The sequence below is a fragment of the Anabrus simplex genome, chromosome 3, assembly GCF_040414725.1.
Source record: "Anabrus simplex isolate iqAnaSimp1 chromosome 3, ASM4041472v1, whole genome shotgun sequence".
NCBI lineage: Eukaryota > Metazoa > Arthropoda > Insecta > Orthoptera > Tettigoniidae > Anabrus > Anabrus simplex.
The window spans coordinates 94,874,098-94,890,592 of NC_090267.1; the positions used below are offsets into that span (position 1 = coordinate 94,874,098).

At 48.4% G+C, this 16,495-nt stretch overlaps 7 non-coding genes across 7 annotated transcripts; all 7 read right to left on the reverse strand.

Annotated features, from left to right (window-relative positions):
- Positions 1 to 384: 384 nt before the first annotated feature.
- On the reverse strand, positions 385 to 457 carry TRNAM-CAU (transfer RNA methionine (anticodon CAU)). Its single transcript has one exon. It is a non-coding gene; the product is annotated as a tRNA-Met (tRNA).
- A 1,199-nt stretch (positions 458 to 1,656) lies between these two features.
- On the reverse strand, positions 1,657 to 1,729 carry TRNAK-CUU (transfer RNA lysine (anticodon CUU)). Its single transcript has one exon. It is a non-coding gene; the product is annotated as a tRNA-Lys (tRNA).
- A 2,384-nt stretch (positions 1,730 to 4,113) lies between these two features.
- Positions 4,114 to 4,186, reverse strand: TRNAK-CUU (transfer RNA lysine (anticodon CUU)). The gene has a single exon. It is a non-coding gene; the product is annotated as a tRNA-Lys (tRNA).
- Positions 4,187 to 7,747: 3,561 nt separating this feature from the next.
- Positions 7,748 to 7,820, reverse strand: TRNAK-CUU (transfer RNA lysine (anticodon CUU)). Its single transcript has one exon. It is a non-coding gene; the product is annotated as a tRNA-Lys (tRNA).
- Positions 7,821 to 11,489: 3,669 nt separating this feature from the next.
- On the reverse strand, positions 11,490 to 11,562 carry TRNAK-CUU (transfer RNA lysine (anticodon CUU)). Its single transcript has one exon. It is a non-coding gene; the product is annotated as a tRNA-Lys (tRNA).
- Positions 11,563 to 12,703: 1,141 nt separating this feature from the next.
- On the reverse strand, positions 12,704 to 12,776 carry TRNAK-CUU (transfer RNA lysine (anticodon CUU)). The gene has a single exon. It is a non-coding gene; the product is annotated as a tRNA-Lys (tRNA).
- A 3,561-nt stretch (positions 12,777 to 16,337) lies between these two features.
- Positions 16,338 to 16,410, reverse strand: TRNAK-CUU (transfer RNA lysine (anticodon CUU)). Its single transcript has one exon. It is a non-coding gene; the product is annotated as a tRNA-Lys (tRNA).
- Positions 16,411 to 16,495: the final 85 nt, after the last annotated feature.

The following is a 16,495-nucleotide window of genomic DNA, read 5'->3' on the forward strand; positions in this document are numbered from 1 at the left end:
GGTGTGATCAAACCCCACCGTAGGCCGTGAAGAGAATGGTTTTGCGTCGTTTCGCATTCTCACATCCAGGCAAATACCACGCTCGATAACTTCTTCGTCCTTCGTTGCACCACAAATCACCACACATCTCCTGACCTGAGAGATGGCGTCACGTTGTAGGAGCCTAAGAGGCCGGACCAACACGGTAAATAGACTAAGAGAGAGAGAAATATCCTTAAAACAACAATGACTACCTCTTCCATTCTTCCGGTGTCACAATACGGTACCCAATAAAAGTGAGTCAGGTAGTGAAGGCACCATATTTGAAGCCGGTGGTACAGACTTCACTTCAGGATCATGTTTGAACAACGTGTTATTTAATATTTACCAATGACGTAAAACAGACGCCCAACGTGGGGCTCGAACCCACGACCCTGAGATTATGAGTCTCATGCTCTACCGACTGAGCTAGCCGGGCACGATGTGTATTGTTTTATCAGTAAGATTCAAAGCTGTATTTCTATTATTAGGCATGTTCCTTTGCCACTTGAATGGGAGGCGATTTCATCATTCTGAGCGTGCTCGCCCTGGGAGATCCTTACAGAATATTGTGCTATTCCTCCTCCTTCTTCTTCTTCTTCTTCTTCTTCTTCTTCTTCTTCTTCTTCGCCTTAATTATCTGTTTAGCCTCCAGGGTCGGTTTTTCCCTCGGACACAGCGAAGGATCACGCCTCTACCGCTTCAAGTGCAGTGTCCTGGAGGTACAGACTTCGGGTCGGGGGATACAACTGGGGAGGATGAGCAGTACCTCGTCCAGGTGGCCTTACCTGCTATGCTGAACGGTGGCCTTGCGTGGGGATGGGAAAATTGCAAGGATGAGACAAGGAAGAGGGAAGGAAGTGGCCGTGGCCGTAAATGAGGTACCATCCCGGCATTTGCCTGGAGGAGGGTGGGAAACCGCGGAAAACCACTTCCAGGATGGATGAAGTGAGAATTGAACCCACCCAAACTCAATTGACTTCCCGAGGCTGAGTGGACCCCGTTCCAACCCTCGTGCCACTTTTCAAATTTCGAGGCAGAGCCGAGAATCGAAACTGGGCCTCCGGGGATTGCAGCTAATCACACTAACCACTACACCACAGAGGCGTACTTTAATAAATTCTCCGGTTAAATACACCACAACTGAATGTTGTGTGCATCTCTTTCCCTCAATTATGGCAAGTTCGAATGCCACCAGAACGCATGAAGAGTAACACAGCACATCGCTATGGTTTAACTCTGCATTCTGGAGGCGGGTGTGTTCGCCCACACCGTAGGCCGTGAAGAGAATGGTTTTGCGTCGTTTCGCATTCTCACATCCAGGCAAATACCACGCTCGATAACTTCTTCGTCCTTCGTTGCACCACAAATCACCACACATCTCCTGACCTGAGAGATGGCGTCACGTTGTAGGAGCCTAAGAGGCCCGAACAACACGGTAAATAGACTAAGAAAGAGAGAAATATCCTTAAAACAACAATGACTACCTCTTCCATTCTTCCGCCGTCACAATATGGTACCCAATAAAACTGAGTCAGGTGGTGAAGGCACCATATATGAAGCCGGTGGTACAGACTTCACTTCAGGATCATGTTTGAACAACGTGTTATTTAATATTTACCAATGACGTAAAACAGACGCCCAACGTGGGGCTCGAACCCACGACCCTGAGATTAAGAGTCTCATGCTCTACCGACTGAGCTAGCCGGGCACGATATGGGGTGTTTTATTAGTAAGTTTCAAAGCTGTCTTTCTATTATTAGGCATGTTCCTTTGCCACTTGAATGGGAGGCGATTTCATCATTCTGAGCGTGCTCGCCCTGGGAGATCCTTACAGAATATTGTGCTATTCCTTCTTCTTCTTCTTCCTCTTCTTCGTCTTAATTATCTGTTTAGCCTCCAGGGTCGGTTATTCCCTCAGACTCAGCGAAGGATCCCGCCTCTACCGCCTCAAGTGCAGTGTCCTGGAGCTACAGACTCTGGGTCGGGGGATACAACTGGGGAGAATGACCAGTACCTCGTCCAGGTGGTCTTACCTGCTATGCTGAACGGTGGCCTTGCGCGGGGATGGGAAGATTGCAAGCCTCAAATTAGGTACCATCCCGGCAATTGCCTGGAGGAGAGTGGGAAACCACGGAATACCTATTCCAGGATGGATGAAGTGAGACTTGAACCAACCTAAACTCAATTGACTTCCCGAGGCTGAGTGGACCCCGTTCCAGTGTCGTACCACTTTTCAAATTTCGAGGCAGAGCCGAGAATCGAACCCGGGCTTCAGGGGATTGCAGCTAATCACACTAACCACTACACCACAGAGGCCTGCTTTAGTAAATTCTCCGGTTAATTACACCACAACTGAATGTTGTGTGCATCTCTTTCCGTCAATTATGGCAAGCTCGAATGCCACCAGAACGCACGAAGAGTAACACAGCACATCGCTATGGTTTAACTCTGCATTCTGGAGGCGGGTGTGTTCAAACCCCACCGTAGGCCGTGAAGAGAATGGTTTTGCGTCGTTTCGCATTCTCACATCCAGGCAAATACCACGCTCGATAACTTCTTCGTCCTTCGTTGCACCACAAATCACCACACATCTCCTGACCTGAGAGATGGCGTCACGTTGTAGGAGTCTAAGAGGCCCGACCAACACGGTAAATAGACTAAGAATGAGAGGAATATCCTTAAAACAACAATGACTACTTCTTCCATTCTTCCGCCGTCACAATATGGTACCCAATAAAATTGAGTCAGGTGGTGAAGGCACCACATTTGAAGCCGGTGGTACAGACTTCACTTCAGGATCATGTTTGAACAACGTGTTATTTAATATTTACCAATGACGTAAAGCAGACGCCCAACGTAGGGCTCCAACCCACGACCCTGGGATTAAGAGTATCATGCTCTACGGACTGAGGTAGCCGGGCACGCTATGCATTGTTTTATCAGTAAGATGCAAAGCTGTCTTTATATTATTAGGTATGTTCCTTTGCCACTTGAATGGAAGCAGATTTCATCATTCTGAGCGTGCACGCCCTGGGATATCCTCACAGAATTTTGTGCTATTCCTTCTTCTTCTTCTTCTTCTTATTCTTCTTCTCCTTCTTCTTCTTCTCCTTCTTCGTCTTATTTATCTGCTTAGCCTCCAGTGTCGGTTCTTCAGTCGGACTCAGCGAGGGACCCCACCTCTACCGCCTCAAGTGCAGTGTCCTGGAGCTACAGACTCTGGGTCGGGGGATACAACTGGGGACAATGACCAGTACCTCGTAAAGGTGGCCTTACCTGCTTTCCTGGACGGTGGCCTTGCGTGGGGATAGGAAGATTGCAAGCCTTAAATTAGGTACCATCCCGGCATTTGTCTGGAGGAGAGTGGGATACCACGGAAAATCACTTCCAGGATGGATGAGGTAAGAATCGATCCCACCTAAACTCAATTGACTTCTCGAGGCTGAGTGGACCCCGTTCCAGCCCTCGTACCACTTTTCAAATTTCTAGGCAGAGCCGAGAATCGAAGCCGGGCCTCCGGAAATTGAAGCCAATCACACTAACCACTACACCACAGAGGCGTACTTTAATAAATTCTCCGGTTAATTACACCACAACTGAATGTTGTGTGCATCTCTTTCCGTCAATTATGGCAAGCTCGAATGCCACCAGAACGCACGAAGAGTAACACAGCACATCGCTATGGTTTAACTCTGCATTCTGGAGGCGGGTGTGATCAAACCACACCGTAGGCCGTGAAGAGAATGGTTTTGCGTCGTTTCGCATTCTCACATCCAGGCAAATACCACGCTCGATAACTTCTTCGTCCTTCGTTGCACCACAAATCACCACACATCACCTGACCTGAGAGATGGCGTCACGTTGTAGGAGTATAAGAGGCCCGACCAACACAGTAAATAGACTAAGAAAGAGAGAAAAATCCTTAAAACAACAATGACTACCTCATCCATTCTTCCGCCGTCACAATATGGTACCCAATAAAACTGACACTGGTGGTGAAGACACCATACTTGAAGCCGGTGGTACAGACTTCACTTCAGGATCATGTTTGAACAACGTGTTATTTAATATTTACCAATGACGTAAAACAGACGCCCAACGTGGGGCTCGAACCCACGACCCTGAGATTAAGAGTGTCATGCTCTACCGACTGAGCTAGCCGGGCACGATATGAGGTGTTTTATTAGTAAGATTCAAAGCTGTCTTTATATTATTAGGCATGTTCCTTTGCCACTTGAATGGGAGGCGATTTCATCATTCTGAGCGTGCTCGCCCTGGGAGATCCTTACAGAATATTTTGCTATTCCTTCTTCTTCTTCTTCTTCCCCTTCTTCGTCTTAATTATCTGTTTAGCCTCCAGGGTCGGTTATTCCCTCGGACTCAGCGAAGGATCCCGCCTCTACCGCCTCAAGTGCAGTGTCCTGGAGCTACAGACTCTGGGTCGGGGGATACAACTGGGAAGGATGACCAGTACCTCGTCCAGGTGGCCTTACCTGCTATGCTGAACGGTGGCCTTGCGCGGGGATGGGAAGATTGCAAGCCTCAAATTAGGTACCATCCCGGCAATTGCCTGGAGGAGAGTGGGAAACCACGGAATACCTATTCCAGGATGGATGAAGTGAGAATTGAACCCACCTAAACTCAATTGACATCCCGAGGCTGAGTGGACCCCGTTCCAGTGTATTACCACTTTTCAAATTTCGAGGCAGAGCCGAGAATCGAACCCGGGCTTCAGGGGATTGCAGCTAATCACACTAACCACAACACCACAGAGGCCTGCTATAATAAATTCTCCGGTTAATTACACCACAACTGAATGTTGTGTGCATCTCTTTCCGTCGATTATGGCAAGCTCGAATGCCACCAGAACGCACGAAGAGTAACACAGCACATCGCTATGGTTTAACTCTGCATTCTGGAGGCGGGTGTGTTCAAACCCCACCGTAGGCCGTGAAGAGAATGGTTTTGCGTCGTTTCGCATTCTCACATCCAGGCAAATACCACGCTCGATAACTTCTTCGTCCTTCGTTGCACCACAAATCCTCACACATCTTCTGACCTGAGAGATGGCGTCACGTTGTAGGAGTCTAAGAGGCCCGACCAACACGGTAAATAGACTAAGAAAGAGAGGAATATCCTTAAAACAACAATGCCTACCTCTTCCATACTTCCGCCGTCACAATATGGTACCCAATAAAATTGAGTCAGGTGGTGAAGGCACCACATTTGAAGCCGGTGGTACAGACTTCACTTCAGGATCATGTTTGAACAACGTGTTATTTAATATTTACCAATGACGTAAAACAGACGCCCAACGTTGGGCTCCAACCCAAGACCCTGGGATTAAGAGTATCATGCTCTACGGACTGAGGTAGCCGGGCACGCTATGCAGTGTTTTATCAGTAAGATGCAAAGCTGTCTTTATATTATTAGGCATGTTCCCTTGCCACTTGAATGGAAGCAGATTTCATCATTCTGAGCGTGCACGCCCTGGGATATCCTCACAGAATTTTGTGCTATTCCTTCTTCTTCTTCTCCTTCTTCGTCTTATTTATCTGCTTAGCCTCCAGGGTCGGTTCTTCAGTCGGACTCAGCGAGGGACCCCACCTCTACCGCCTCAAGTGCAGTGTCCTGGAGCTACAGGCTCTGGGTCGGGGGATACAACTGGGGACAATGACCAGTACCTCGTAACGGTGGCCTTACCTGCTTTCCTGGACGGTGGCCTTGCGTGGGGATAGGAAGATTGCAAGCCTTAAATTAGGTACCATCCCGGCAATTGTCTGGAGGAGAGTGGGAAACCACGGAAAACCACTTCCAGGACGGATGAAATGAGAATTGAACCCACCTAAACTCAATTGACTTTCCGAGGCTGAGTGGACCCCGTTCCAGCCCTCGTACCACTTTTCCAATTTCGAGGCAGAGCCGGGAATCAAATCCGGGGCTCCAGGGATTGCAGCTAATCACACTAAATACTGTACCACAGAGGCGTACGTTAATAAATTCTCCGGTTAATTACACCACAACTGAATGTTGCGTGCATCTCTTTCCGTCAATTATGCCAAGCTCGTATGCCACCAGAACGCACGAAGAGTAACACAGCACATCGCTATGGTTTAACTCTGCATTCTGGAGGCGGCTGTGTTCAAACCCCGCCGTAGGCCGTGAAGAGAATGGTTTTGCGTCGTTTCGCATTCTCACATCCAGGCAAATACCACGCTCGATAACTTCTTCGTCCTTCGTTGCACCACAAATCACCACACATCTCCTGACCTGAGAGATGGCGTCACGTTGTAGGAGCCTAAGAGGCCCGACCAACACGGTAAATAGACTAAGAAAGAGAGAAATATCCTTAAAACAACAATGACTACCTCTTCCATTCTTCCGCCGTCACAATATGGTACCCAATAAAACTGAGTCAGGTGGTGAAGGCACCATATTTGAAGCCGGTGGTACAGACTTCACTTCAGGATCATGTTTGAACAACGTGTTATTTAATATTTACCAATGACGTAAAACAGACGCTCAACGTGGGGCTCGCACCCACGACCCTGAGATTAAGAGTCTCATGCTCTACCGACTGAGCTAGCCGGGCACGATATGCGTTGGTTTATCAGTATGATTCAAAGCTGTCTTTCTATTATTAGGAATGTTCCTTTGCATCTTTAATGGGAGGCGATTTCATCATTCTGAGCGTACTCGCCCTGGGACATCCTTACAGAATATTGTGCTATTCCGTTTTCATCTTCTGCTTCGTCGTAATTATCTGTTTAGCCTCCAGGGTCGGTTTTTCCCTCGGACTCAGCGAGGGATACCGCCTCTACCGCCTCAAGTTCAGTGTCCTGGAGCTACAGTCTCTGGGTCGGGGGATACAGCTGGGGAGGATGACCAGTACCTCGTCCATGTGGCCTTACCTGCTATGCTGAACGGCGGCCTGGCGGGGGTTTGGGAAGATTGCAACCTTAAGTTTGGTACCATTCCGGCATTTGCCTGGAGGAGAGTGGGAAACCACGGAAAACCACTTCCAGGATGGATGATGTGAGAATTGAACCCACCTAAACTCAATTGACTTCCCGAGGCTGAGTGGACCCCGTTCCAGTCCTCGTACCACTTTTCAAATTTCGAGGAAGAGCCGAGAATCGAACCCGGGATTCCGGGGATTGCAGCTAATCACACTAACAACTTCACCACAGAGGCGTACTTTAATAAATTCTCCGGTTAATTACACTACAACTGAATGTTGTGTGCATTTCTTTCCGTCAATTATGGCAACCTCGAATGCCACCAGAACGCACGAAGAGTAACACAGCACATCGCTATGGTTTAACTCTGCATTCTGGAGGCGGGTGTGTTCAAACCCCGCCGTAGGCTGTGAAGAGAATGGTTTTGCGTCCTTTCGCATTCTCACATCCAGGCAAATACCACGCTCGATAACTTCTTCGTCCTTCGTTGCACCACAAATCACCACACATCTCCTGACCTGAGAGATGGCGTCACGTTGTAGGAGTCTAAGAGGCCCGACCAACACGGTAAATAGACTAAGAAAGAGAGAAATATCCTTAAAACAACAATGACTACCACTTCCATTCTTCCGCCGTCACAATATGGCACCCAATAAAACTGAGTCAGGTGGTGAAGGCACCATATTTGAAGCCGGTGGTACAGACTTCACTTCAGGATCATGTTTGAACAACGTGTTATTTAATATTTACCAATGACGTAAAACAGACGCCCAACGTGGGGCTCGAACCCACGACCCTGAGATTAAGAGTCTCATGCTCTACCGACTGAGCTAGCCGGGCACGACATGCGCTGTTTTATCAGTAAGATTCAAAGCTGTCTTTCTATTATTAGGCATGTTCCTCTGCCACTTGAATGGGAGGCGATTTCATCATACCGAGCGTGCTCGCCCTGGGAGATCCTTACAGAATATTGTGCTATTCCTTCTTCTTCTTCTTCTTTTTCTCCTTCTTCGTTTTAATTACCTGTTTAGCCTCCAGGGTCGGTTTTTCCCTCGGACTCAGCCAGGGATCACGCCTCTACCGCCTCAAGTGCAGTGTCCTGGAGCTACAGACTCTGGGACGTGAGATACAACTGGGGAGGATGACCAGTACCTCGTCCAGGTGGCCTTACCTGCTATGCTGAACGGTGGCCTTGCGGGGGGATGGGAAAATTGCAAGGATTAGGCAAGGAAGAGGGAAGGAAGCGGCCGTGGCCGTAAATGAGGTACCATCCAGGCATCTGCCTGGAAGAGATGTGGGATACCACGGAAAATCACTTCCAGGATGGATGGGATAAGAATCGATCCCACCTAAACTCAATTGACTCCCCGAGGCTGAGTGGACCCCATTCCAGCCCTCGTACCACTTTTCAAATTTCGAGGCAGAGCCGAGAATCGAAGCCGGGCCTCCGGAGATTGAAGCCAATCACACTAACCACTACACCACAGAGGCGTACTTTAATAAATTCTCCGGTTAATTACACCACAACTGAATGTTGTGTGCATCTCTTTCCGTCAATTATGGCAAGCTCGAATGCCACCAGAAAGCACGAAGAGTAACACGGCACATCGGTATGGTTTAACTCTGCATTCTAGAGGCGGGTGTGATCAAACCCCACCGTAGGCCGTGAAGAGAATGATTTTGCGTCGTTTCGCATTCTCACATCCAGGCAAATACCACGCTCGATAACTTCTTCGTCCTTCGTTGCACCACAAATCACCACACATCTCCTGACCTGAGAGATGGCGTCATGTTGTAGGAGCTTAAGAGGCCGGACCAACACGGTAAATAGACTAAGAAAGAGAGAAATATCCTTAAAACAACAATGACTACCTCTTCCATTCTTCCGGTGTCACAATATGGTACCCAATAAAAGTGAGTCAGGTGGTGAAGGATCAATATTTGAAGCCGGTGGTACAGACTTCACTTCAGGATCATGTTTGAACAACGTGTTATTTAATATTTACCAATGACGTAAAACAGACGCCCAACGTGGGGCTGGAACCCACGACCCTGAGATTAAGAGTCTCATGCTCTACCGACTGGGCTACCCGGGCACGGTATGCAGTGTTTTATCAGTAAGATTCAAAGCTGTCTTTCTATTATTAGGCATGTTCCTCTGCCACTTGAATGGGAGGCGATTTCATCATTCTAAGCGTACTCGCCCTGGGAGATCCTTACAGAATTTTGTGCAATTCCTTCTTCTTCTTCTTCTTCTTCTTCTTCTTCTCCTTCGTCTTAATTATCTGTTTAGCCTCCAGGGTCGGTTTTTCCCTCGGACTCAGCGAGGGACACCACCTCTTCCGCCTCAAGTGCAGTGTCCTGGAGCTACAGACTCTGGGTCGGGGGATACAACTGGGGAGGATGACCAGTACCTTGTCCACGTGCCCTTACCTGCTATGCTGAACGGTGGCCTTGCGTGGGGATGGGAAGATTGCAACCTTAAGTTAGGTACCATCCCGGCATTTGCCTGGAGGAGAGTGGGAAACCACGGAAAACCACTTCCAGGATGGATGAAGTGAGAATTGAACCCACCCAAACTCAATTGACTTCTCGAGGCTGAGTGGACCCCGTTCCAGCCCCCGTACCACTTTTCCAATTTCGAGGCAGAGCCGGGAATCAAACCCGGGCCTCCAGGGATTGCAGCTAATCACACTAAATACTGCACCACAGAGGCGTACGTTAATAAATTCTCCGGTTAATTACACTACAACTGAATGTTGTGTGCATCTCTTTCCGTCAATTTTGGCAAGCTCGAATGCCACCAGAACGCACGAAGAGTAACACAGCACATCGCTATGGTTTAACTCTGCATTCTGGAGGCGGCTGTGTTCAAACCCCGCCGTAGGCCGTGAAGAGAATGGTTTTGCGTCGTTTCGCATTCTCACATCCAGGCAAATACCACGCTTGATAACTTCTTCGTACTTCGTTGCACCACAAATCACCACACATCTCCTGACCTGAGAGATGGCGTCACGTTGTAGGAGCCTAAGAGGCCCGACCAACACGGTAAATAGACTAAGAAAGAGAGAAATATCCTTAAAACAACAATGACTGCCTCTTCCATTCTTCCGCCGTCACAATATGGTACCCAATAAAACTGAGTCAGGTGGTGAAGGCACCATATTTGGAGCCGGTGGTACAGACTTCACTTCAGGATCATGTTTGAACAACGTGTTATTTAATATTTACCAATGACGTAAAACAGACGCCCAACGTGGGGCTCGCAACCACGACCCTGAGATTAAGAGTCTCATGCTCTACCGACTGAGCTAGCCGGGCACGATATGCATTGTTTTATCAGTATGATTCAAAGCTGTCTTTCTATTATTAGGCATGTTCCTTTGCCACTTGAATGGGAGGCGATTTCATCATTCTGAGCGTGCTCGCCCTGGGAGATCCTTACAGAATATTGTGCTATTCCTTCTCCTTCTTCTTCTTCTTCTTCTTCTTCTTCTTCGCCTTAATTATCTGTTTAGCCTCCAGGGTCGGTTTTTCCCTCGGACACAGCGAAGGATCCCGCCTCTACCGCTTCAAGTGCAGTGTCCTGGAGCTACAGACTTCGGGTCGGGGGATACAACTGGGGAGGATGAGCAGTACCTCGTCCAGGTGGCCTTACCTGCTATGCTGAACGGTGGCCTTGCGGGGGGATGGGAAAATTGCAAGGATTAGACAAGGAAGAGGGAAGGAAGTGGCCGTGGCCGTAAATGAGGTACCATCCCGGCATTTGCCTGGAGGAGGGTGGGAAACCGCGGAAAACCACTTCCAGGATGGATGAAGTGAGAATTGAACCCACCCAAACTCAATTGACTTCCCGAGGCTGAGTGGACCCCGTTCCAACCCTCGTACCACTTTTCAAATTTCGAGGCAGAGCCGAGAATCGAAACTGGGCCTCCGGGGATTGCAGCTAATCACACTAACCACTACACCACAGAGGCGTACTTTAATAAATTCTCCGGTTAAATACACCACAACTGAATGTTGTGTGCATCTCTTTCCCTCAATTATGGCAAGCTCGAATGGCACCAGAACGCACGAAGAGTAACACAGCACATCGCTATGGTTTAACTCTGCATTCTGGAGGCGGCTGTGTTCAAACCCCGCCGTAGGCCGTGAAGAGAATGGTTTTGCGTCGTTTCGCATTCTCACATCCAGGCAAATACCACGCTCGATAACTTCTTCGTCCTTCGTTGCACCACAAATCACCACACATCTCCTGACCTGAGAGATGGCGTCACGTTGTAGGAGCCTAAGAGGCCCGACCAACACGGTAAATAGACTAAGAAAGAGAGAAATATCCTTAAAACAACAATGACTACCTCTTCCATTCTTCCGCCGTCACAATATGGTACCCAATAAAACTGAGTCAGGTGGTGAAGGCACCATATTTGAAGCCGGTGGTACAGACTTCACTTCAGGATCATGTTTGAACAACGTGTTATTTAATATTTACCAATGACGTAAAACAGACGCCCAACGTGGGGCTCGAACCCACGACCCTGAGATTAAGAGTCTCATGCTCTACCGACTGAGCTAGCCGGGCACGATATGGGGTGTTTTAATAGTAAGTTTCAAAGCTGTCTTTCTATTATTAGGCATGTTCCTTTGCCACTTGAATGGGAGGCGATTTCATCATTCTGAGCGTGCTCGCCCTGGGAGATCCTTACAGAATATTGTGCTATTCCTTCTTCTTCTTCTTCCTCTTCTTCGTCTTAATTATCTGTTTAGCCTCCAGGGTCGGTTATTCCCTCGGACTCAGCGAAGGATCCCGCCTCTACCGCCTCAAGTGCAGTGTCCTGGAGCTACAGACTCTGGGTCGGGGGATACAACTGGGGAGAATGACCAGTACCTCGTCCAGGTGGTCTTACCTGCTATGCTGAACGGTGGCCTTGCGTGGGGATAGGAAGATTGCAAGCCTTAAATTAGGTACCATCCCGGCATTTGTCTGGAGGAGAGTGGGATACCACGGAAAATCACTTCCAGGATGGATGAGGTAAGAATCGATCCCACCTAAACTCAATTGACTTCTCGAGGCTGAGTGGACCCCGTTCCAGCCCTCGTACCACTTTTCAAATTTCTAGGCAGAGCCGAGAATCGAAGCCGGGCCTCCGGAAATTGAAGCCAATCACACTAACCACTACACCACAGAGGCGTACTTTAATAAATTCTCCGGTTAATTACACCACAACTGAATGTTGTGTGCATCTCTTTCCGTCAATTATGGCAAGCTCGAATGCCACCAGAACGCACGAAGAGTAACACAGCACATCGCTATGGTTTAACTCTGCATTCTGGAGGCGGGTGTGATCAAACCACACCGTAGGCCGTGAAGAGAATGGTTTTGCGTCGTTTCGCATTCTCACATCCAGGCAAATACCACGCTCGATAACTTCTTCGTCCTTCGTTGCACCACAAATCACCACACATCACCTGACCTGAGAGATGGCGTCACGTTGTAGGAGTATAAGAGGCCCGACCAACACAGTAAATAGACTAAGAAAGAGAGAAAAATCCTTAAAACAACAATGACTACCTCATCCATTCTTCCGCCGTCACAATATGGTACCCAATAAAACTGACACTGGTGGTGAAGACACCATACTTGAAGCCGGTGGTACAGACTTCACTTCAGGATCATGTTTGAACAACGTGTTATTTAATATTTACCAATGACGTAAAACAGACGCCCAACGTGGGGCTCGAACCCACGACCCTGAGATTAAGAGTGTCATGCTCTACCGACTGAGCTAGCCGGGCACGATATGAGGTGTTTTATTAGTAAGATTCAAAGCTGTCTTTATATTATTAGGCATGTTCCTTTGCCACTTGAATGGGAGGCGATTTCATCATTCTGAGCGTGCTCGCCCTGGGAGATCCTTACAGAATATTTTGCTATTCCTTCTTCTTCTTCTTCTTCCCCTTCTTCGTCTTAATTATCTGTTTAGCCTCCAGGGTCGGTTATTCCCTCGGACTCAGCGAAGGATCCCGCCTCTACCGCCTCAAGTGCAGTGTCCTGGAGCTACAGACTCTGGGTCGGGGGATACAACTGGGAAGGATGACCAGTACCTCGTCCAGGTGGCCTTACCTGCTATGCTGAACGGTGGCCTTGCGCGGGGATGGGAAGATTGCAAGCCTCAAATTAGGTACCATCCCGGCAATTGCCTGGAGGAGAGTGGGAAACCACGGAATACCTATTCCAGGATGGATGAAGTGAGAATTGAACCCACCTAAACTCAATTGACATCCCGAGGCTGAGTGGACCCCGTTCCAGTGTATTACCACTTTTCAAATTTCGAGGCAGAGCCGAGAATCGAACCCGGGCTTCAGGGGATTGCAGCTAATCACACTAACCACAACACCACAGTGGCCTGCTATAATAAATTCTCCGGTTAATTACACCACAACTGAATGTTGTGTGCATCTCTTTCCGTCGATTATGGCAAGCTCGAATGCCACCAGAACGCACGAAGAGTAACACAGCACATCGCTATGGTTTAACTCTGCATTCTGGAGGCGGGTGTGTTCAAACCCCACCGTAGGCCGTGAAGAGAATGGTTTTGCGTCGTTTCGCATTCTCACATCCAGGCAAATACCACGCTCGATAACTTCTTCGTCCTTCGTTGCACCACAAATCCTCACACATCTTCTGACCTGAGAGATGGCGTCACGTTGTAGGAGTCTAAGAGGCCCGACCAACACGGTAAATAGACTAAGAAAGAGAGGAATATCCTTAAAACAACAATGACTACCTCTTCCATACTTCCGCCGTCACAATATGGTACCCAATAAAATTGAGTCAGGTGGTGAAGGCACCACATTTGAAGCCGGTGGTACAGACTTCACTTCAGGATCATGTTTGAACAACGTGTTATTTAATATTTACCAATGACGTAAAACAGACGCCCAACGTTGGGCTCCAACCCAAGACCCTGGGATTAAGAGTATCATGCTCTACGGACTGAGGTAGCCGGGCACGCTATGCAGTGTTTTATCAGTAAGATGCAAAGCTGTCTTTATATTATTAGGCATGTTCCCTTGCCACTTGAATGGAAGCAGATTTCATCATTCTGAGCGTGCACGCCCTGGGATATCCTCACAGAATTTTGTGCTATTCCTTCTTCTTCTTCTCCTTCTTCGTCTTATTTATCTGCTTAGCCTCCAGGGTCGGTTCTTCAGTCGGACTCAGCGAGGGACCCCACCTCTACCGCCTCAAGTGCAGTGTCCTGGAGCTACAGGCTCTGGGTCGGGGGATACAACTGGGGACAATGACCAGTACCTCGTAACGGTGGCCTTACCTGCTTTCCTGGACGGTGGCCTTGCGTGGGGATAGGAAGATTGCAAGCCTTAAATTAGGTACCATCCCGGCAATTGTCTGGAGGAGAGTGGGAAACCACGGAAAACCACTTCCAGGACGGATGAAATGAGAATTGAACCCACCTAAACTCAATTGACTTTCCGAGGCTGAGTGGACCCCGTTCCAGCCCTCGTACCACTTTTCCAATTTCGAGGCAGAGCCGGGAATCAAATCCGGGGCTCCAGGGATTGCAGCTAATCACACTAAATACTGTACCACAGAGGCGTACGTTAATAAATTCTCCGGTTAATTACACCACAACTGAATGTTGCGTGCATCTCTTTCCGTCAATTATGCCAAGCTCGTATGCCACCAGAACGCACGAAGAGTAACACAGCACATCGCTATGGTTTAACTCTGCATTCTGGAGGCGGCTGTGTTCAAACCCCGCCGTAGGCCGTGAAGAGAATGGTTTTGCGTCGTTTCGCATTCTCACATCCAGGCAAATACCACGCTCGATAACTTCTTCGTCCTTCGTTGCACCACAAATCACCACACATCTCCTGACCTGAGAGATGGCGTCACGTTGTAGGAGCCTAAGAGGCCCGACCAACACGGTAAATAGACTAAGAAAGAGAGAAATATCCTTAAAACAACAATGACTACCTCTTCCATTCTTCCGCCGTCACAATATGGTACCCAATAAAACTGAGTCAGGTGGTGAAGGCACCATATTTGAAGCCGGTGGTACAGACTTCACTTCAGGATCATGTTTGAACAACGTGTTATTTAATATTTACCAATGACGTAAAACAGACGCTCAACGTGGGGCTCGCACCCACGACCCTGAGATTAAGAGTCTCATGCTCTACCGACTGAGCTAGCCGGGCACGATATGCGTTGGTTTATCAGTATGATTCAAAGCTGTCTTTCTATTATTAGGAATGTTCCTTTGCATCTTTAATGGGAGGCGATTTCATCATTCTGAGCGTACTCGCCCTGGGACATCCTTACAGAATATTGTGCTATTCCGTTTTCATCTTCTGCTTCGTCGTAATTATCTGTTTAGCCTCCAGGGTCGGTTTTTCCCTCGGACTCAGCGAGGGATACCGCCTCTACCGCCTCAAGTTCAGTGTCCTGGAGCTACAGTCTCTGGGTCGGGGGATACAGCTGGGGAGGATGACCAGTACCTCGTCCATGTGGCCTTACCTGCTATGCTGAACGGCGGCCTGGCCGGGGTTTGGGAAGATTGCAACCTTAAGTTTGGTACCATTCCGGCATTTGCCTGGAGGAGAGTGGGAAACCACGGAAAACCACTTCCAGGATGGATGATGTGAGAATTGAACCCACCTAAACTCAATTGACTTCCCGAGGCTGAGTGGACCCCGTTCCAGTCCTCGTACCACTTTTCAAATTTCGAGGAAGAGCCGAGAATCGAACCCGGGATTCCGGGGATTGCAGCTAATCACACTAACAACTTCACCACAGAGGCGTACTTTAATAAATTCTCCGGTTAATTACACTACAACTGAATGTTGTGTGCATTTCTTTCCGTCAATTATGGCAACCTCGAATGCCACCAGAACGCACGAAGAGTAACACAGCACATCGCTATGGTTTAACTCTGCATTCTGGAGGCGGGTGTGTTCAAACCCCGCCGTAGGCTGTGAAGAGAATGGTTTTGCGTCCTTTCGCATTCTCACATCCAGGCAAATACCACGCTCGATAACTTCTTCGTCCTTCGTTGCACCACAAATCACCACACATCTCCTGACCTGAGAGATGGCGTCACGTTGTAGGAGTCTAAGAGGCCCGACCAACACGGTAAATAGACTAAGAAAGAGAGAAATATCCTTAAAACAACAATGACTACCACTTCCATTCTTCCGCCGTCACAATATGGCACCCAATAAAACTGAGTCAGGTGGTGAAGGCACCATATTTGAAGCCGGTGGTACAGACTTCACTTCAGGATCATGTTTGAACAACGTGTTATTTAATATTTACCAATGACGTAAAACAGACGCCCAACGTGGGGCTCGAACCCACGACCCTGAGATTAAGAGTCTCATGCTCTACCGACTGAGCTAGCCGGGCACGACATGCGCTGTTTTATCAGTAAGATTCAAAGCTGTCTTTCTATTATTAGGCATGTTCCTCTGCCACTTGAATGGGAGGCGAT